Source organism: Pteropus vampyrus, unplaced genomic scaffold, assembly GCF_000151845.1.
Source record: "Pteropus vampyrus isolate Shadow unplaced genomic scaffold, Pvam_2.0 Scaffold84, whole genome shotgun sequence".
Classification (NCBI taxonomy): Eukaryota; Metazoa; Chordata; class Mammalia; order Chiroptera; family Pteropodidae; genus Pteropus; species Pteropus vampyrus.
Window position 1 is genome coordinate 5,191 of NW_011888865.1, and position 1,122 is coordinate 6,312.

The following is a 1,122-nucleotide window of genomic DNA, read 5'->3' on the forward strand; positions in this document are numbered from 1 at the left end:
GAAGCAAGGATGCTTTTAATCTTGAATTGTGAGTTGGTTGGGGTGGTTAGCACAGACCATGAAGAAAGATAAAGGACTGGTACCAAACCATGGCATGAGTGCCAGCAAAAGTGCACCTTGAATGCTAGGTTAAAAAGTTTTGTAAATAAGAGGCCAGGGGAGAGTTTTTAAGAGGCATTTAACACAATTTGATTTGGGTTAGGAGAGAGTATGGGGAATAGCTATGGCAACAGTGAAAAGTTGGAGTTGAAGAACTAAGTGATCATAAATAGAGTAATCAGATTGGAAACAATTACAATATTATAAATGGTAGATGATAAAGACCTGAACTAAAAGAACGAGAATGGAAATGAGGTTGGGAAATGGGGCATAGAAGACACAGAAGAAGGTTTTATATAGCTATTCTCCTCAAATAATTCTGGAAACCAAATAGAGCTTAAATAATATTTATAGTGTTAAATGCGTAGCCATGCAAATCCTCACTTCTTTAAAATGACTTTTTCTCTTTCTCCTTGATTCAAACTGGCCTCATACCCACTTGCTTCTTTTTTTGCCTTATCTTTTCACCTTTGTACATACTGTACAACCACTTACTCAATCATTCAGCTCTTAGGACAACAGATTCTGGTCAGCATCAAACAGTTTTAGAAATAAAGCCTCAGGTCTGTTGACCACAGATAGAGTTTTGGTCAAACTAAAGATACCATCTTGACCTCAGCTGAGTTTCAGCTCCAGTCCCATGAAGGCTGAAGGACCCTATGGGCCACATCTCCTTGAAACCAGACAGAATCACACCATGACTGATATCAGGACCTGAGGCAAAGATTAACTGCCTCCTACCCTAGCCCCAACCAATCAGCAGAGCCCCTGACCCCAATTCCCTTAGCTACTAATGAGTTTTTCCCTATACAACCTATCCCCTAGAGCAGCGGTCCCAAACTTTTTCATCACCAGGGACTGGTTCTCCTATGAGAGTCTAATGCCTGATGATCTTAGGTGGAGCTGAGGCTGTGATGCTAGCATTGGGGAGCGTCTGCAAATACAGATGAAGCTTCGCTCACTGGCCTGCCGCTCACCTCCTGCTGTGTAGCCTGGTTCCTAACAGGCCATGGACTGGAGGCC